Source organism: Rhinopithecus roxellana, chromosome 18 (assembly GCF_007565055.1).
Source record: "Rhinopithecus roxellana isolate Shanxi Qingling chromosome 18, ASM756505v1, whole genome shotgun sequence".
In the NCBI taxonomy this organism is placed as follows: domain Eukaryota; kingdom Metazoa; phylum Chordata; class Mammalia; order Primates; family Cercopithecidae; genus Rhinopithecus; species Rhinopithecus roxellana.
In genome coordinates, this window is record NC_044566.1 from 76,545,583 (window position 1) to 76,567,419 (window position 21,837).

Sequence of the window (21,837 nt, forward strand, 5' to 3'; positions counted from 1 at the left end):
GAACCAGCCTTGCATCCCAGGGATGAAGCCCACTTGATCATGGTGGATAAGCTTCTTGATGTGCTGCTGGATTCAGTTTGCCAGTATTTTATTGAGGATTTTTGCATCGATGTTCATCAGGGATATTGGTCTAAAATTCTCTTTTTTTGTTGTATCTCTGTCAGGCTTTGGTATCAGGATGATGCTGGCCTCGTAAAATGAGTTAGGGAGGATTCCCTCTTTTTCTATTGATTGGAATAGTTTCAGAAGGAATGGTACCAACTCCTCCTTGTACCTCTGGTAGAATTCGGCTATGAATCCATCTGGTCCTGGACTTTTTATGGTTGGTAGGCTATTAATTATTGCCTCAATTTCAGAGCCTGCTATTGGTCTATTCAGGGATTCAACTTTTCCTGGTTTAGTCTTGGGAGAGTGTTAAGTGTCCAGGAAATTATCCATTTCTTCTAGGTTTTCCAGTTTATTTGTGTAGAGGTGTTTATAGTATTCTCTGATGGTAGTTTGTATTTCTGTGGGGTTGGTGGTGACATCCCCTTTATCATTTTTTATTGCATCTATTTGATTCTTCTCTCTTTTCTTCTTTATTAGTCTTGCTAGCAGTCTACCAATTTTGTTGATCTTTTCAAAAACCCAGCTCCTGAATTCATTGATTTTTTGGAGGGTTTTTGTGTCTGTATCTCCTTCAGTTCTGCTCTGATCTTAGTTATTTCTTGCCTTCTGCTAGCTTTTGAATGTGTTTGCTCTTGCTTCCCTAGTTCTTTCAATTGTGATGTTAGGGTGTCAATTTTAGATCTTTCCTGCTTTCTCTTGTGGGCATTTGCTGCTATAAATTTCCCTCTACACACTGCTTTAAATGTGTCCCAGAGATTCTGGTATGTTGTATCTTTGTTCTCATTGGTTTCAAAGAACATCTTTATTTCTGCCTTCATTTCCTTATGTACCCAGTAGTCGTTCAGGAGCAGGTTGTTCAGTTTCCATGTAGTTGAGTGGTTTTGATTGAGTTCCTTAGTCCTGAGTTCTAGTGTAATTGCACTGTGGTCTGAGAGACAGTTTGTTATAATTTCTATTCTTTTATATTTGCTAAGGAGTGCTTTACTTCCAACTATGTGGTCAATTTTGGAATAAGTGCTATGTGGTGCTGAGAAGAATGTATATTCTGTTGATTTGGGGTGGAGAGTTCTGTAGATGTCTATTAGCTCCACTTGGTGCAGAGTTCAGTTCAATTCCTGGATATCCTTGTTAACTTTCTGTCTCGTTGATCTGTCTAATGTTGACAGTGGGGTGTTAAAGTCTCCCATTATTATTGTATGGGAATCTAAGTCTCTTTGTAAGTCTCTAAGGACTTGCTTTATGAATCTGGGTGCTCCTGTATTGGGTGCATATATATTTAGGATAGTTAGCTCTTCCTGATGAATTGATCCCTTTACCATTATGTAATGGCCTTCTTTGTCTCTTTTGATCTTTGATGGTTTAAAGTCTGTTTTATCAGAGACTAGGATTGCAACCCCTGCTTTTTTTTGTTTTCCATTTGTTTGGTAGATCTTCCTCCATCCCTTTATTTTGAGCCTATGTGTGTCTCTGCATGTGAGATGGGTCTCCTGAATACAGCAAACTGATGGGTCTTGACTCTATCCAATTTACCAGTCTGTGTCTTTTAATTGGACTATTTAGTCCATTTACATTTAAGGTTAATATTGTTATGTGTGAATTTGATCCTGTCATTATGATATTAGCTGGTTATTTTGCTCGCTAGTTAATGCAGTTTCTTCCTAGCATTGATGGACTTTACATTTTGACATGTTTTTGCAATGGCTGGTACCTGTTGTTCCTTTCCATGTTTAGTGCTTCCTTCAGGATCTGTTGTAGGGCAGGCCTGCTGGTGACAAAATCTCTAAGCATTTGCTTGTCTGTAAAGGATTTTATTTCTCTTTCATTTATGAAACTTAGTTTGGCTGGATATAAAATTCTGGGTTGAAAAGTCTTTTCTTTAAGAATGTTGAATATTGACCCTCACTCTCTTCTGGCTTGGAGAGTTTCTGCTAAGAGATCTGCTGTTAGTCTGATGGGCTTCCCTTTGTGTGTAACCCAACCTTTCTCTCTGGCTGCCCTTAAGATTTTTTCCTTCATTTCAACTTTGGTGAATCTGACAATTATGTGTCTTGGAGTTGCTCTTCTTGAGGAGTATCTTTGTGGCATTCTCTGTATTTCCTGAATTTGAATGCTGGCCTGCCTGAATAAGTTGGGGAAGTTCTCCTGGATGATTTCCTGCACAGTGTTTTCCAACTTGGCTCCATTTTCCCCGTCACTTTCAGGCACACCAATCAGATGTAGATTTGGTCTTTTCACATAATCCCATACTTCTTGGAGGCATTGTTTATTTCTTTTTACTCGTTTTTCTCCACACTTCTCTTCTCGCTTCATTTCATTCATTTGATCTTCAATCACTGATACTCTTTCTTCCAGTTGATCGAGTCGGTTACTGAAGCTTGCGCATTTGTCACGTAGTTCTTGTGTTATGGTTTTCATCTCTATCAGTTCTTTTAAGGTCTTCTCTGCATTGATTATTCTAGTTATCCATTCTTCCATTCTTTTTTCAAGGTTTTTAGTTTCTTTGTGCTGGTTACGTAGTTCCTCCTTTAGCTCTGAGTAGTTTGATCGACTAAAGCCTTCTTCTCTCAACTCGTCAAAGTCATTCTCCATCCAGCTTTGTTCCATTGCTGGCGATGAGCTGCATTCCTTTGGAGGGGGAGATGTGCTCTGATTTTTTGAATTTCCAGCTTTTTTACACTGCTTTTTCCCCATCTTTGTGGTTTTATCTGTCTTTGGTCTTTGATGATGGTGACGTACTGATGGGGTTTTGGTGCGGGTGTCCTTTCTGTTTGTTACTTTTCCTTCTAACAGTCAGGACCCTCAGCTGTAGGTCTGTTGGAGTTTGCTTCAGGTCCACTCCAGAATCTGTTTGTCTGGGTATCAGCAGTGGAGGCTGCAGAAGATAGAATATTGCCCAACAGCAAGTGCTGCTGTCTGATTCCTGCTCTGGAAGCTTCGTCTCAGGGTGTACCCCACCGTGTGAGGTGTGAGGTGTTGGTCTGCACCTAGTGGGGGATGTCTCCCAGTTAGGCTACTCAGGGGTCAGGGACCCACTTGAGCAGGCAGTCTGTCTAGTTCTCAGATCTCAACCTCCATGCTGGGAGATCTACTGCTCTCTTCACCAGCCATCAGACAGGGGCATTTACCTCTGCCGAGGTTTCTGCTGCTTTTTGTTTAGCTATGCCCTCTCCCCAGAGGAGGAGTCTACAGAGGCAGGGCCGGCCTCCTTGAGCTGTGGTGGGCTCCACCCAATTCGAGCTTCCTGGTGGCTTTGTTTACCCACTTAAGCCTCAGCAATGGTGGGTGCCTCTCCCCCAGCCTCACTGCTGCCTTGCAGTTAGATCTCAGACTGCTGTGCTAGCAATGAGGGAGGCTCCATGGGTGTGGGACCCTCTGGGCCAGGTGTGGGATATAATCTCCTGGTGTGCCGTTTGCTAAGACTGTTAGTAAAGCGCAGTGTTAGGGTGGGAGTTACCCGATTTTCCAGGTGTTGTGTGTCTCCGTTTCCCTTGGCTAGGAAAAGGGATTCCCTTCCCCCTTGTGCTTCTCAGGGGAGGCGATGCCTCGCCCTGCTTCAGCTCTCACTGGTTGGGCTGCACCAGCTGACCAGCACTGATTGACTGGCACTCCCCAGTGAGATGAACCCGGTACCTCAGTTGAAAATGCAGAAATCACCCGTCTTCTGTGTCGCTCATGCTGAGAGTTGGAGGCTGGAGCTGTTCCTATTTGGCCATCTTGGGCACGTCCCCCCTGTGCTATTCTTTTATGTGACTGGCAGCACAGTAGGCTTGTTCACATCAGCATCATCACAAACACGTGAGTAACATGTTGCACTGCGATGTTAAGATGGCTACATCGCTAGATGGTAGAACTTTTTCAGCTCCATTTTAATCTTATGGAAACACCATCGTATATGTGTTTCTTGGTGATTACATCATCATTATGCAGTACTTGACTGTAAAAGATAATAATTGTAAAAAAAAAAAAGAAAATACAGATGAAGCAGAAAACACAGACCTCACAGTTGGCATGGTTAGCGTTTGAATATAATCCTTTCCACTAATAAGTTTGTCAAGTGTCAGGGCTCAAACTCAGATTAGGCATAGCAGAAAAGAGAATTTGTGGCTTCCAATGGCTGGATCTAGAAAGTTGAACAATGATCAACTCTCTCTCTCTCTCCACCTTTTATCTGTGCTTTCATCTGTTCTGGCTTCATTCCCAGACTGACTTTCTGCTCATTCTGGAAAGATGGACCTTGACAGTTCAGGCTTATGTGATCCTTTGTGCCTAAAATCTTAGTAGAGGAGAGAGAGAGAGAGAGAGAGAGAGACAGGGAGAGACTGAAACAGAGCAAGAACCACTGGCTCCATTACTGTGTTCAAAATGGTTAATCTACTTGGTCCATCCAACAAAACCTATGGATTAAGAAAGGGAAAGACTGGTTTCCCATAGACAGAAGCAGAAAAGAAGATATATCTGTTAACTACCTGCCCACCTACTTACTAACCTGCTTATTTATCTGGCATAATAAACTTTTGGGAGGGATGAGGGAGATAGGAAAGTGCCTACTACTTCTTAGCTTAATAATGAAGCCTCATTTTACTGAAAGGGGTAAGACAAAAGCCAGGTTTAGAGGAGAGTTATCCTTACCTCAGTGTGATCTTAGACCAAGCTTTTTCTGAGAACAAGATTATGGCTCTTATTGCTGCTGAGGTGTGCTTATCTCTTCTTCTGTTGACATTTCTAGAAAGGAAATCAGTTGCAGCTATCTCTGGTATGGACACTGAACCACATTTGGAGTCTTCACATTCATTCTTGCTCACAATCTGAGGGCCCAAATTCCCTACTTTAGCAAAAGAGAGCTATCTGACTTTCTAGTCAGGGCTAGAGGTGCTGCTAGATTTTGCTAGATGCAGGAAGGACTTCAGTGCGGAAGCTTCTGTTCCTGTTGGAGAAGGAGAGTGTTGTATTTCCTAAGGGAAGGATTGGAGTCGGGGGCTCAGGACAGAGACTTAAGGAATGGGACACAATTGGGTGTAGGGATGGGGAATCTGGAAAGAGACCATCCAGGAGGAAGAGAACATTTTTAGAGGGTACTCTTGTTGCAAAGATAGGGCCTTCTATTGTGGTATAAGAAACAATGATGTTAGACAGCATTCTTGTTTTTGTTCCTCACGCGCTGCATCCTAAAGTTTCAAGATGGACTTGACACTGCAGTAGCTATAACATTACCTGGAGAAGCAAGGTGTGGAAAAGGGAGGGCTTTATTCTCTTTGGGGGATCTGATGGCAAAAGGGTGTCAGCTCTAAACAGAAAATTGAGAGACCTATGTGGCAGCAATGACTATAAAGACTCTCTGGGTATGACAGACAATAAGAGTGAATTCATTAATCTCTCTTTTCTGCTGAAAGGGTTAGTAAGCTCTACATCTGGACTGAAAAAAGGGGCCCTGACCTTTCCATACATACAAAATATGCCACCTGAAAATGTCGGAATCTCCCCCGTAGATCACTTGCACATCCATAGTCACTTGGATTTATTTCATGCTTTCATAATAACTGGCCAGTTTCTAGCAGAGAGGTGCTAGGGTGGCAAATACTGAAACTGAGTACCTTGAATGGCAGTAGATTTCAGAGCGTATTCAGCGTGCTCCAAAAGCTGACTGCATGGCATCTTGAAAATATATCTCTCTTAGTCTACTCCATGATTCTTCTGGCTCTTAATAAAATAAAGACAATATTTTTAGACTGCATAAAGGCCAAATAACGAGTGTGCATATTGAATAAAGATCAACCTTTGCCTCTATGCTTGATATACCACCTCTGAATCTGATCATGTAGAACATGGTTCTTAGACTAACATAGGACATGATAAAACTGGGTTTACAGAACAATGTACTTTGTAAAATAGATGATTGCAAAACACTTCAAATGTATAAAGTATTATATGGACGCTTAATGATTATGGCAATTATTTTACAACTTAATTGTGGGAAAATGAAAGGAACAGAGTAGTTTAATGAATTCAAAAATTTATCAGACTGTACACTATGAGGAAGATAAAAAGGAGAGTTTGTAGCTTAACGTTACCTTCTGTGAACATTAAACCTGCAATCAGACTTCTCAGCATTTTTTAAACCAGAGACTTAGTGTCCTTAGAGTTACAACATGATTTTGATTATGCAGATAATTAACTTTAAGTAAATTATATTTTACATTTCATGAGAATAACAAGCCGGGCACGATGGCTCACGTCTGTAATCCCATCACTCTGGGAGGCCAAGGTGGACAAATTGCCGGAAGTCAGGAATTTGAGACCAGTCTGGTCAACATGGTGAAACCTCTTCTCTACTAAAAATACAAAAATTATCCACACATGGTGGCACACACCTGTAATCCCAGCTACTTAGGAGGCTGAGGCAGGAGAATTGCTAGAACCTGGAGGTGGAGGTTACTGTGAGCTGAGATCACACCATTGCAGTCTAGCCTGGGCAACAGAGTGAGACTCCATCTCAAAATAAATAAATAAATACACACATACTTACATATGAAATAAACAACAACTGTTATGGCATGGCACTATCACAGCAGAGTTGATGAAATACACGTGCCTTAGAGAAGTACAGAAGATATGTGACTTTGGGATGTGACTCTTTCCACAAATAGAAGTTCATGGAGAGGCAGCTTATATCTAAACTCAGCCTTGAGCACAGCTGAAATTGGGTGAGTTTCTTTTGTTAAAGTTTGTATATTGAAGTAATAAAGTGATATAATCCTGGGCTTTGGAGTGGATTTACTAAAGGCAATAATGCATGCTGTACATTTTACATTGAGGATTTCAAAACACTGGTTATTTGTTCTATCCATTGACTGTCCCTTCTGGTCCCGAGAGTTGTATAAAGTGGGCTGAGTGCAAATGGAGGTTTGAATTTTATTATATTTGGCTACCAAGTCATTTAAAGAAATCGCTTACCCTGCCCATTCACTAAAAGTGCTGTTGGCCTTGGGATTTTTATACCTTTGGTCCTAGGCTACAATAGTTTCTACATAATAAACTGAGATTAAAGTTGTTCCCTGTCATGAGATGAATAATATTTAACATAGCTATTCAACGTATCTAACTGGTAACCTTTGACCAAATCACTGGAATAATTTAATTTTTTTAAAAATCAGATTTCATGCTGCTTTGAAGCAAATTGATTCACCACCTCAAACTAAAGGTTTGAAATGAGCATTTAGGCATAAGTGACTTTCCTAACCCACAAGGGACGTCAATTCCCAAAGAATCTTTCATTTTTGCAGTTCAGATTTACTTTCTCACAATCATTTTGCAACCTATCTGCACAGAGTTTATACCTTTGAGGTATAATCCCAAGTAATTTATCACTTTTTCTATACACTAAAATTAAATAGCTTAATTCTCAGGGGATTAGTTGAGAAAACATTTGCTGTTTCGGCCAACCCTCTGTAATCTATATTTCTTCAAGTTGTTAAAATGTCAAATTGAAAGAGGATCCAACAAAGCAACAATAAAGTTCAAAGAGAGTAAACCATATTCTCTCCAGCTATTGCAATTTTTAAATTGATCTCATTGATCCTGGAAAATAAATGCATATTGCTGTAAGTTTCAGAAACTCAAGAAGATTTTAAGACAATCAACTTAGGAATAAATGTATTACTGAAAAGACAATTTTACTGGTCAGGTCAAGGGTTGGCTCTTTCTGGAAAAAAATGCTGTACTTGGGTTTTCAGTATTCATACAGATCCTTGTTTGATGATTTCCAAACACGCAAAATAAGGTATCTGTTAGAAGTATGTTTGAAAAGTTAATATCTGTAGTTGATTAGCACAATTGAGGAATTAATGAATTCACTTTTTATTTATTCTGAATTATTATTGCTAATTGTTGTTGGTTAAGTAAGGCCTCGGGCCTTTATTGGAAGTATCTGTCTTTGAAAGTTGGCTGCCCTGAATTTTCCTCAGCTACAATCAAGACTTGAGAAATTCAAACACGACTGCAAATCTAGACATCTATTAATGCCCATCAATAACCCGTAATCAAGGCCTGAATCCATTAGCAAAACAAATAAGCAGCCTCTGAAATGAAAAGATAAATATAAGAAATCATGAATATACTAATTGTCCTTTCATGTTACAGCTGTTAGACTGTTAGACCAAATTTGGCCCCTAGCAATGGAAAGAGACATTCGTATGTGTGTGCGTGTGTGTGTGTGTGTGTAGCTGTGCATGCGCACATGAACATGTATAGATATGTCTTCTATGTGGAATTCAGCCATTTAAGTAGTTCTGAAAAAGAATTATAACAGCTTTACTTTTACATGGGATATTTGCATAAGCACAATCATTTCCCACCCATATTTGAACAGCCTTTTTCCTTATTCCTTTTTAGTCATTTCCTCCTCTTCTCCCTGATACTACCTTAAATACCCAGACATTTCCCTACATTGTCCATCTGCCCCCACAGGAGTTGTTCTCTTCCTAGCATGGCTCTACAGGTTTCACAAGGGCAGAATCTGGATGACAGCCAATGGTCCAACAACTGTTACTGACGAGCAGTGGTGGAGTCATCATTATTTGGGAGGACAGAATTGCTTTAGGGATGTCTTGTTGGGGACTGAGAAACAATGGACTAGATGGCCAGCCTGGCCAGCCATCAGGAGGCTCTGTGCTTCCTTTCTCTTTGAGCAGATACCAACCTTGAGCCAGCTGTATCTATAATGGGCTCAACTGCGAAATGCAGCAGACTCTTCAATTGCAGCTATGAAGTTGCAAGACACTGTACAGCAAGATTCAATTGCTTAAATGTATGTAAGCATTTATGATTTTACATGTATACAAAAATCCATGAAGTAGCTACATTAAATTATTGACAGCGCTCTGGGACAGGTATCAAGGCAGGTGCTGAAGACAAAGGCCAATCCTGTGTTGTTTCAGGACTGTATGGTATAGAAGGGAAGATGCTTACAAGACCCTGTGGTGATAAGGCCAGTATGGAGGGATGTGCAGGCTGCCAAGGGAGCATTCCTGTTTGCTAATCTGGGGCTCTTCCTCTTTGTTCAAGGGTGTGTAATGTGTACACAGTAGCACTTTACAAAGGACCAAGATTGCAGGAGAGACTAACTTATGGGAGCAGCGTCTGGGGTCAGGAAGGCCAATCTAGAGGCGACCATAAGAGTCCAAGGGTTGAGGAGGATCTAGTCTGGATGAGCTTCGTGTAAAAGAAAAGAAGGGTTAGATTCATATATTTTATAAACACACACACACACACACACGATTTTCTTACAAACAGAAATTCCTTTGAAACACAAACTATGAAGCCCACAGTGATTTTATGGGAGTGTAAAGCTTATGCAATTTTGGACCCCTTTATAAGAAAAATGAATTAAAAATATAAAATTTGTTATAAAAATGAATATTGTGAATGAGAAAAACATTTAACCTGGCAAATATCACAAACACCATAATGATTTAAAATATGACATTATTTTTATTAACTAACTGCCTGAAATACTTCTGTAATACTTTTTAGGACATTTTTTGGCTTCTCATTTGAAAATCACTTTTTATAACAAGATTTGAAAGTATTATTTTCTATATAGAGACTGAAAAGATAATTTAGTCTTTCCTCTAGCATTGTTAATCAAAATGTTTTTTTGGTTGTTGTTATTTATAGGATGCATAAAAACCATAGCCTTACTGCTACAGAGTTGTACCTTACTGTTAAGACTGTATATTTACATCCCTTGCCCAAATTCACATGTTAAATCTCATGCCCAGTGTGATGGTATTTGGAGATGGAGCTTTTGGAAAGCAATTAAGTCATGGGAGTGGAACTCTCATGAATGGAATTAGTGACCTTATAAAAGAGGTCCCAGAGAGCTGTCTTGTCCCTTCTGCCATGTGAAGACACAGAGAGAAGTCAGCCATCCATGTACCAGCGCTCTGGCACAGATACCAAGGCAGGTGCTGAAGACAAAGGCCAATCCTGTGTTGTTTCAGGACCCTTATCAGACACTGTATTGGCCCATCCTCATGCTGCTATGAAGAAATACTTGAGACTGGGTAATTTATAAAGGAAAGAAGTTTAATTGACATATAGTTCTGTATGGCTGGGGAGGCCTCAGGAAACTTACAATCATGGAGGAAGAGGAAGCAAACATGTCCTTCTTCACATGGCGGCAGGAAGGAGAAGTACAGAGGAAAGAGGGAAAAAGCCCCTTATAAAACCGTCAGATCACATGAGAATGCACTATCATGAGAACAGCACGGGGGGACCTCCCCCATGATCTAATCACCTCCCACAAGGTCCCTCCCCCAACAAGTGGGGATTACAATTTGGATTACAATTCAAGATGAGATTTGGGTGGAGACACAGAGCCAGACCATATCAGACACCAAATCTGCCAGCATCTTGGACTTCCCAGCCTCCAGAATCATGAGAAATAAAAATCTGTTGTTTATAAGCCACTCAATCTATGTGTTCTGTTATAGCAGCCTAAACTGACTATGACACTTACAAATACAGGAATTTTGGTAAGTTCTTTTGTGCAATTCCTATCAATAAGGAAAAAAAAAAGCTATAGTGAGTGGTTATTATACTCGTTCCTCATTAAAGCATATTCCTGAAAGAAGACATCTCTCTTGACTTGATGTTTAGAATGAAATCCTCTACTTAAAATTTTACATGTCTGAACACTAGAAAAATTTCAAAGACTAGTTTTAGCTTTTTAAAATCTTTCTTATTCCACACTAGTCATAAAGTTGGAACAGATTAGGACACATTCTCTGTTTGTAGAGCAAAGTAAGTTTTGGTCTTGCCTCTTTGTGGCATGACATGGAATGATGAGTAGCACAGTGGATGTTAGGGGCATTCTTTCTACATAAGGAGAGTAATGACTGCAAACCAAGTAAATGTACCTGCCAAATCCAAACTAAATATATCCTCCTCTGTTCAACCTCCCCTGCGTCCAGGGTCTCAACTGTGACACTATTGACATTTTGAACTGGGTAATTCTTTGTAGTGGGAGCCTGTTTTCTGCGCAGTAAGGTGTTTAACAATATCCTTGGTCTCTAATCCCTAGATGTCAATAACATGCCCTTGGTGGTGACAAAGAAAAAGGTCTCTAGACATTGCCACATGTCTCCTGGGGGGAAACTATCCCCCCATTGAGAACCACTACCTTGGACATATACCTCAAAATGCCTGTGGCCACTCCAACATCATTTAGCAAGAGGGCACTATGACATTGCAGAGTTGCAGTGGAAAGATGACAGCAGTCTTTCTTCATTGCATTAAAAATATTTTATATTTTATAATTCAGAAATTTCACAAAAACATGTCAGTACATTGCTGGGTGCCTCCCAGGGTCTTGAAAGAGCCTGCAAAAGTGAAGGGTAAATATGGCTTTGGGGAAAAAAAACCTGTCAACACATTGACAATGGTGTGACATTTGTAGTCAGTGCCATGGTCCTGGACTGGGTAATTCTTGCCTTGAAAGAAACAAGTTTTCATGCAAATCCATTATTTTGTTGAATGGGTCATCTGCATATTTACAATCTTGACTCCATTCTCTCCCATGGTTTCCAGAGGGCCTAGTGTGCATGCTCATATTTTCTGTTCTGAGGTTCAAATAGCACATACATTTTTTAAAGTTCAGCTGTGGTAAGTTTGAGAGTTTCCAAATGAGTGTTTAATAATAAAGTAGAAGAAAATAAATAAACCCAACACACACAAAGCATAATGAAGTTTAATCAAGTATCTATGTAGAGGTTTATGATTATAACAATTAAGATGAATTGACTTAGCTGGCTGACTTGGGGGCTCTGCTGAACCCCAATTACTTTCTGTTGTCTCAAGCCTATCTAGTGAAAGCCATCCCAAAATATCTCCTTTAGGCTTTAGATAGTCCCACCTTTCCTATTACTTTGGTCCTTTTCTTTTGTTTTCCTTTTTAAAAAATGTGAGACAGGATCTCACTCTGTCATCCAAGCTGGAGTGCAGTGGTGCAATCATAGCTCACTCACTCTAACCTGGAACTCCTGGGCCCAAGTGATTCTCCTGCCTCAACCTCCTGAGTAGCTAGGACTACAGGCACTATATAGACAAGACTGGTCTCAAACTCCTGGGCTCAAGCAATCCTCCTGCCTCAGCCTCCCAAAACTCTGGGATTACTGGTATGAGCCACCTGTGCCAGGCCACCTTTGGTCCCTTTCTTATGAGCAAGGGTGAAACTTTTTTAAAAAAACTTATTGCTTATTTTTAAAGTTATCTCTTAAAGGAAGAAAAGGGTCAAACTTTCATTGAATTCTAAGCCTACTTAGAGAAAAAGTATAAATTGATTTATGGGTCTAGATTTCTTTCTTGCTTTCCTTGTGAGAACAAAAAATGTTTACTCTGATAACTTTTCATAGCACTAACATAGGATAGTGCAAACCCAACAGAAAATTCATTCCTCTTATGAAGGGAAATGTTATCCATTTTCATTTTGTGTTATTCCTTACTCCTGAAAAATGCCTCCTCCACATCTCCATCTACATTACCCTCATCCTCATCACTAAGGTTCAAAAAGCAGACACTATGGAATGTCTCTCATGATTGAACTTAGCAGGTCCTGAGCTCACACACAGTTGGTTCATTTAGCAAAAATTTATTGAGTGTATTCTATGTAATAGACCCTAGAAATACACCTGTGAACAAACTGACAAATTTCCCTACCTTCATAGGTTTTTATATTATAGTTGATTTATGCAATATTTATTAAGGTGAAGTTATAAGAATATCTTATAGTAATTTTAAGTGTCTTTGTATTTTATGCCACATAATAATTTTTTTTTGTTTGGGAGCATAAACTGTTCCCTACATAATTTCTGAATACAGGAAGCACTGAGTCCTAGTAAATCTCTGTGAGTTCTTTCTTCTCTATTTTAGCCAGCCTGCATCAGAGACAATTATCCTTTTCTTCTTGAGATAGAGCTCATCTTTGCTCAAGAGGTCTTCATCCTCAAAGATCATACCATCTCTAAGGAATTTTAAGTGTTCTGTGGGATACTACTGAAGAGACACATGTTCATTTCCACCATGCACCTGTTCCTATGGTGGCCTTCCTTTCCACTCAACTCAGTCAAGAGCACTGCCTAAGCACTATCCTTCTCTGCTCCTTCAGAATAGCAAAAAATAGCTTGTATATACTAAGGGCTTATCAAGAGCCCCCAAATGTCCTGAATATTTTTATGTGCATTATCTCATTTCATCCATACAGCAGTCCTGTAAAGTAGGCAGAAGGGAAAATTGAGGCTTAGAGAGGTGAAGGCACTTGCCCAAGGCCACCCAGTTAGGAAATAATAGAGCCAAGATTCAAGCCCAGCAATCTAACTCCAGAATCTAGAGGCTTGACTTTCATTATGAATACTGTTTTGTGCAGAACTTCTGTGTGAGTTGAGTTTGTATGAATGCAAAGCAGATTCTGGTCATGGGACTAGAAAGGCCTTGATAAATTCTCTTTTACCACATGACAGGCAGCAGCACCTCAGTGGGATGACTTCAACACAAACTGCCCAATGGCAATGTCATGATGAAATATGATAGACAATAATGTACCATAACATTTTTAAACTGGAGACAATCTGTTAGGCCATCTATATTACATACATACATACACACATATGTATATGTATGTGACATGTAGATATACATGTATGTGTGTATGTAAATATGTATTCAATAGTATCAGAGATTCTTAATTCAAGAATATACTTGACTAGATATAAATAGCATTCTTGGAAGGTGACATCTTCCTGATAAGACACTTAAAGGATACTCTCAATTTTGTATATTTGGAATCTTCTGGAGATTTCTGCCTGTATGTATAAGTGCGTGCACACTTCCATAAGACTAATTCTTTTTCTTGCTACTTGTGGTACCGTCCTTATAAACCTATGATTCACAACAGGAATGTAGCTTGGAACTCCTGCTATGTAAGCAGCTGCAGATACTTCAAATACCAGCGTACATGTGATCCAGGAGTTGCTATAAATTTGCCCCTAAAAATAAAGTAACAAGTGACTGAGCAGCAATAGGAATTAATCACTGCAGTGCGTGAATGGAATGTGCTAGGCTCTACCTCAAAATCCTTTTATAAAAAGACAGATATAATTAAAACCCAAAAGAAACATCCAAGGATGCTATATTTGAGAAAATGTGCTGTGAAATTTTGGAAAAGCGATTTTTTTTTTTTTTTAAAAAGGAAAGGCATGGTAGAAAAATGTTTCCATAATTTCTATATCATTGGAAATAGGATTATATTATTACATTACTGAAGAATTTATCATACAAAGGAATTTAAATTGGATTCAATCTTGGTACACTGAAATTTTTTGAAGGCCGACGGGATAATCGAGTCTCTCAATTAAGCTGTTTGCCATGAAGGGAAATAACTTCACAGTTAAAATATCCACCACAATTTGTAGCAAAGATTACTTTGGTGATTCAGACATGTGAATAACCATGTGAAAAAACCAGACATCTCAAGCTTTCAAAATTAAATGTGAACTATGGAATTTGTTAAAAAGCAAAAAAACAACCAAAGGAAAAGAAGAATATGACTTCTTGGAAACTGTTTTTCAATGACTATGAACAAATTCGGCATCCAAATCCAACAGCCTCCTCTTCCTCTATCACCCTAACATGCCCTCAAAAAGGAGAAGGAAAAGAGAGAAAAGGAAGGAAGGGAGGAAGGGAGGAAGGAAGGAAGGAAGGGAGGGAGGGACGGAGGGAGGGAGGTAGGGAAAGAAAACACTAACCAGAAGAAAAAGAAGAAAAATCCCCACTAACCAGCACTTCTTAAAAGGTCATTAAACAGATGGCCCAGAAAGGCCTCTCTGACTCTAAGTACATCACAGGTAACAAAGTGTTTTAGTTGTTTGAAAGATAATTTGATGGAAGATCAATTTTAGGACATAGAGAAAGTGAAAGAGATTTCTTAAACCCACTTGAATTACTGAAGATGAAAGGTTAAAAGCTTTAAAAACCAAAAACTACATTAGCAACTGAACAGCAAATACCATCAACAGAGACACAAAAGAATTTAGCAAAACAAATATTAAATGAAGACAAGAAAAAAGAATTCATTTCAGAAGCCAACAATTTCCTTTTCTTTGTGTTTCAAAATTGATTTTGCAATTTTAGACAGAAGTACTAATGGGTAATTTCTATTTAATGCTTTATAAACACATGCACCAAAAAATCACTCTCAGCTCCAAAAGGTCAGGGATCAAAACAGGTAGACTTTCTTGGACAGTTTTGCCACCACTCTACACTGTATTAGGAGCTGTGAGTGTTTCTACAGTGAAAGATGATGTGTTATGATCTGCAGCTTCTTAACCTTACATGAATTAGGCTTAAAACCACCCACTAAAAGCTGGTTTCTGTGGCATTTTTTGGTTTCTAGAATAGTTGTGTTTCAGGGAAGAACCACTAGGGTGTTGAGAGGCCCAGGTGGTTATATCTCATTAACCTAACAATAAGAGGACCTTTTCAGGTAGGTGACAGATATTTATTTTAATATTAAATCTTAAAAAAGTTAATCATTATTGTTAGATGCAATAAAGCATTTTCCTGCCTTCTTTAAGTGGAGAATAAACATAGTTTAATCTCTTTGAAGATTCAGGGTTCTCATTATAAACTTAATTTGTTACTGTTATGACATGATACTGCCATGGCTGAAGTGTGTTTTCTCTTACATTAAAAATCATTCAACTGATCCAGACAAAGATACTACAAGAAAAGAAAACTACAAAACAATATCTTTGATGAGTATTGATGCAAAAATCCTAAGCAAAATATGAGGAAACTGAATTCAACAGCACATTAAAAGGATTATACTCCATAACCAATTGGGATTTATCCTGGGAGGCAAGAACGGCTCAGCATACCAAAATCTGTCAAGGGAATATACCCATTAACAGAACAATGGACAAAAACCACATGATCATCTAAGTTGATGAAGAAAAACATTTGACAAAGCTCAATGCCCTATCATAATAAAAACACTCCACAAATTAGGAATAGAAGGAAATTACCTCAACATAATAAAGTCACATAGGAAAAGTCCACAGGTAGCATTATACCCAATGGTGAAAAACTGAAAGCTTTTCCTTTAAGCTCAGGAACAAGACAAGAATGCCCACTCTTGCCACTAGTACTAAACATACCACTGGAGTCCTAGCAAGGGCAATTAGATAAGAAAGGGAAATAAAAGGCGTCTCAATTCTTTTTTTTTGTTTTTTTGTTTTTTTTGAGACGGAGTCTCCTCTGTCGCCCAGGCTGGATTGCAGTGGCCAGATCTCAGCTCACTGCAAGCTCCGCCTCCTGGGTTTACCCCATTCTCCTGCCTCAGCCTCCCGAGTAGCTGGGACTACAGGCGCCCGCCACCTCCGCCGGCTAGTTTTTTGTATTTTTTAGTAGAGACGGGGTTTCACCGTGTTAGCCAGGATGGTCTCGATCTTCTGACCTCGTGATCCACCCATCTCGGCCTCCCAAAGTGCTGGGATTACAGGCTTGAGCCACTGCGCCCGGCCAAGGCATCTCAATTCAAAAGGATGGAATAATAGTGTCTCTGTTCACAGATGACATCATATTATATATAGACAATTAAAGATTCCACAAAAAATTAGAACTAATAAATTTAGCAATGTTGCAGTATACAAAATCAACACTCAAAGTCAGATGTGTTTTTATATACTAATAATGAACAATGCAAAAGGAAATTTAAAAAAATCCAATTTACAACAGCATCAAAAAGAACAAAGTGCTTAGTAATAAACTTAACCAAGGAGGCCGCTATGGTTTGGATGTCTGTCCCCTTCAAATCTCATGTTGACCCCCAATGTTGGAGGTGGGGCCTAGTAGGAGGTGTTGGATCATGGGGGTGGATCCCTCATGAATGGCTTGTTGCCCTCCCCCTGGTAATGAGTGATAATAAATTCATGCCAGATCTGGTTATTTAAACGAGTATGGCACCTCCCCCACCTCCTTGTGCCCTCTCTCACCATATAACACGTCTGTTCTCCCATCACCTTCCACCATGAGTAAAACCTTCCTAATGTCTCCAGAAGCCAGGCAGATGCAGTTGCCATGTTTCTATAGCCTGCTGAACAGTGTGCCAAATAAGCCTCTTTTATTCATAAATTAGTTTAAGGAATTCCATTACAGTAATACAAAATGGACTAATAGAGGCAAAAGATTTGTACATTGAAAACTACAAAACTTTGGTGAAAGAAATTAAAGACCCAAATAAATGGAAAGACATCCTGTGTTCATGGATTGGAAGACATAATATTATTAAAATACCCATACTATCCAAAGTAATACACAGATTTAATGCAACACCTATCATAATCCCAATGACTTTTTATTTTTTTTTTGCAGAAATAGAAAAAAATTCTAAAATTTACAGGGAATCTCAAGGATTTCAAACACAAAAACAATCTTCAGAAAGAACTAAGCTGAAGGCCTTACACTTCCTGACTTTGAAACATATCACAAGCTATAGTAATCAAAATAGTACGGTACTGACATAAAGGCATAAGGACCAATGGAACAAAATAGAAAGCCTAGAAATAAATCCTTGCATATATGGCCAAATGATCTTCAACAAAGATGTCAAGATGTACACAATGGAGAAATGATATTCTCTTCAACAAATGGTGTTGAAGAAACTGGAAACCTGCACAGAAAAGAAGAAAGATGGATCCTCATCTTACATCATATGCAAAAAATAACTCAAAGTAGATTAAATAACTACACATAAGACCTGAAATTATAAAACTCTTAAGAAGAAAACACAGGGGAAAATGTTCAAGATGTTAGAATGGGCAATAATGCCTCGAAGAAAGCACCAAATGCACAGGCAACAAAAGCAAAAATAGACAAATGAAACTACATCAACTGTGCAACAAAGGAAACAATCAACAGAGTGAAAAGGCAATCTGTGGAACAGAAGAAAACATTTGCAAGCCACATATTGGATAAAGGGTTATCCAATATCTAGAATTTATAAAGTACTACTATTCAAAAACAGATAAATAATACTTGATTAAAAATGGGCAAAGGACTTGAACAGACCGTTCTCCAACGAAGGTATAGAAATGGCCAATAAGCATATGGAAAGATGTTCAACATAACTAATTATCAGGGAAATGCAAATAAAAATTACAATGAGATATCACTTCACACCTATTAGGCTAGCCACTATCAAAGAAACAGAAAATAACAAATGTTGGTGAGGATGTGGAGAAACTGGAATCCCTATGCATTGCTGATAGGATTGTAAAATAGTGTAGCCTCTATAGAAAACAGTATGACAGTTCCTCAAAAAATTAAAAATAGAACTACCACATGGTCCAGCAATATATACTTCTGGGTATATATCTGAAATAATTGAAAACAGTATCTTGAAGAGATATTTGCACACCCATGTTTATTGCAGCATTATTCACAATAGGAAAAATGTGGAAGAAACCTAAATATTCATCAACAGTGAATGGATAAAGCAAATAGGCATATACATACAATGGAATATTATCCTTAAAAAAGAAGGAAATCCTGACATACGCTACAACATAGTTGAATCTTGAGGACATTACGGTAAGTGAAATAAACAAAATGCAAAAAGACAAACACTGCACGATTCTGCTTATATGAGGTATCTAAAGTAATCAAACACATAAAAATAGAAAGTAGAATGGTGATTGTCAGGGGTTAGGGAAAACAGGAAATGGGAAGTTGTTCAATGAGTGTAGAGTTTCAGTAATGCAAGATGAAAAAGTTCTAGAGATCTGTTGTAAAACAATGTGCATATAGTTATAACAATACTGTACTGTACACTTAAAATTTTTTATGAGGGTAAATTTATGTTACTCTTTTTGTCACAATTTTTAAAAAGTCTAACCGTTATATTTTTACCAACCTTCTAGTGTTTATGTATAATTTACGTTTCTCTTTGGTGCTGTCAGTTATTACTTCTTACTTCTGAATGTTGTAGGTACGTGTGGATTTTTTTTTTTTTAATCTAGTAAACCATTCCTTCAACTTGTAGGTAAGTCTACTTTCTAATCCTCTGTTTTAATTAATAAATAATGTTTGGGGTGAACATCTGAATATCCATGGGCTTCGTGTAAAGCTGCTTGCATCTTAGAGGCCTATTTTTCTGCTTATTTTTCAGAAATATGTTCCTGAGGATTGGGATTGCCAGATATTTGACTTTGACATACTAAGCTGGATATTATTGAGCCTTTGCACTTTTCTAGAAAAGTGGAGGACATCCAGGTAGTCAGACAACTGGGGACTAGCTTTGAGTCATGGAAATTCACATCATCCTGTTTAAGAAGACCGTGACATGTGGCTTAAACAAATACAACACCCCCAATTCAAAATGGTCATGTCACCGCACAGACACCTCAGTCTTTCATTTCTGGGCTGGAGCTACTTGAGATACATACTTTAAGTGGATGTTGTTAAGCCCACCATGTTTGGATGGCGGTAATGTCACTTCCTCTGTGGTAGAAGCTACATCTTGCAGTTACTTCTTCCATTTCTAAGCTGATTGAATTTGAGTTTTAGCTTTATTGTTACTTTTTGTTTTTGTTTTGTTTTATAGAGAAGAGATCTTTACATGTTACTTTCTGTTTTCATTTTTTTTTTTTTTAATAGAGGTCTTTAAATGTTCTTTTGGAGGCAGAACACACTTTAATTTTACATGGTCTATAAAAAGATCATAGATATATATGGGGAAAAAACTACACAAAGTCTATACAGTGAAAAGTAAGTCTCCATTTCATCTCTATTTCTCAACCCTCATGTCTTCTACATCAGAACTAATTTTTGTTTTGACAATCTTTTATATGCTTCCAGAGATATATAACTTTTTTAAAAAACCACAAATGGGGAAATTCACTAAAACTGTTCTATAATATGGTTTGTTCACTAAATAATAGGCGTTGGAGATATATTTATCTCATATTTGGATATATCTCATCATTTTTGATGTCATCTAAATAATACACTTAGTAGGTAAATGAAATTAATTTAATTAGTTCTTTTTAATGGATGTTGATTGTTTTCATATATTTACTATTATGAACTCTAGAAATGCAATAAAAAAGAAATCCCATGTACAACTCCTACACATAAAACAGGTAATGCAAGTAGTGTGTAGTAGTGTCAGCATATCATAAATCTAAGTCAGATAAATTAAAATCATTCAATTGTAGAAGCTAAACTTTTCTATATTAAGATGTTTATGCACCACTATGACACAGAGATGAGCACAGAGGCTGATGGGTGACAACTGTGACACCTATCTAGCATGATTGATCCAGGAACACAACACTAATGGGAATCTGAAAGACTGCAGTGTAAAAAAAGAATAGTGGAGTCCATGATACATGTACAGGAACAGCTTTTTTGCAAGCTTATGCAGGATACGTTAACAGGTTGGAGATACGTAATGTGTCAAAATTTAGCATTTTAAAGTAGTGAATTGATTTTTATTACAGTTTGAAAAAATTTAAAAGAAATTCAACTTTAGAATGAAATCTCATTTCTGGCTTCTCAGATCGACAAATATGAAAAAAGTTGATAATGAAAAAATAATCCAAGGTTTGGCAAGGATGTGGGGAAGTAAGCATTAACGTGTATTTTTTAATGGGAACATACATTTGTAGAAATTTGGTAGAAACGTTTGGCAGTTTTCATAAAAAATTAAAATACATATATCTTTTTTTCCACCAGTGACATGTCATGGGACTTTCCCCATATGTGCAAAAGTATATTTGTAAAATGATTTTTTATTGTAGCACTGTATATATTAACAAGAATTAGAAGCCATCTAAGTGTCCAAAGCTATGGGATTAATTAAATAATTTGCAGTCTGCATATACTTCAGTTCGTAGCTGATTAAAAGAATGAATATATTTGTATACACTAGTTGGAAAGGTTTGCAACATATTCTATGAGGTGAACACAGCAAGGTAGGAAACTGTGTGTATAAAATTCTTATTTCTTGTGTGAGAGATAAAAAAGTTGTTCATCTGTATGAAAAATTTCACAACAAACTATTGATAAAATTTCCTTGTGGGAAGAGGGTTGGGGGATCTGAGGCAGAAGAGACACTTTTTAAAAAACTTTTTTGTGAATTTTCTTCATATTCATAAATACATATTTCAAAAGGTGAATTAAAATCAAATATTTATGGAAGCACCACAGTGTTTTTATGAAACAAAATCTGAAAAATGGTTTTCAAGGAATCCACTTCTAAACTGAAAACAGTGGTGAGAATTTAGAAGATGCACCATCACTTCCTGCTTAGTAAATTATGGGAAATAGGAAGATGTCCTTCCCTGCTTTTCAACACAAAGTTTGAAGTAGAGAGATTTCTTCTGATATTATCAAGAAAGATGAGGGTAGGAAGATTTATCTCCAGAAGAACCTAAGGTGGCTAGGAATGAGGTGGAAGAAACATAATTAGGGCAGTCTCCAAAGACGTACCTTTGGTAGGTAGAGGAGGGAATTTTGTAGAAGCTTTTGTAGCCCACTCCCACAGAAACACTAGGAGCCCCATTTTGTTAGGTGGCAAATTGCTGACACAGGGTGTAACAGTTTCTCCCAGACTTCTGGCACCAGTGTACAAATTGTACTCATTTTTGTAGTTGAGATGTGAGGAAATTGCCCAAG